Genomic DNA, 507 nt, shown 5'->3' with positions numbered 1-507 from the left:
CTTAACATTTTTTATATTCATCTTGTCACAGTATAAATCAAATCCTTATTTTTAAAATAGAACACACCATATATGTGCATGCCAGCAGAGAAGAATGATGTATAAACATCTAAATCATACGGTATCTGAACTAAGGCAGACTGTTTGGGGACAGGGCCATAGCGACAGCCCCACCGCTCCGAAACGCCCATCCAGGGGTATTTCTTCTTCGAGGAACAGCCCTAAGCTAATTATTTTCTCAAAAGGATCCGAATGCCTATAAATTCTAAACGTAGTTCAAAACCGACTCCCAAATATTTCAGCAGGGAAGGCTGACAAATGCGGACCCATACCAACAGTCGGACCGAAGAAACCTGTCACCGTGCGAGAGCTGTACCTGCCCTAACCCACCGCGTAACGGAGCGACCCCAGCACATCGCCCTTCTGTGCACGCAGGGCGCGCGAGGCAAGGACGGTAAGGCTGCTTCCACTATCCCGAGAGGTGTGAAACTACCGAGCCGAGGATTT

Source organism: Falco peregrinus, chromosome 4, assembly GCF_023634155.1.
Source record: "Falco peregrinus isolate bFalPer1 chromosome 4, bFalPer1.pri, whole genome shotgun sequence".
Taxonomy (NCBI): domain Eukaryota; kingdom Metazoa; phylum Chordata; class Aves; order Falconiformes; family Falconidae; genus Falco; species Falco peregrinus.
The sequence above is the reverse complement of the archived record's forward strand: the minus strand, read 5'-3'. Positions refer to the sequence as shown.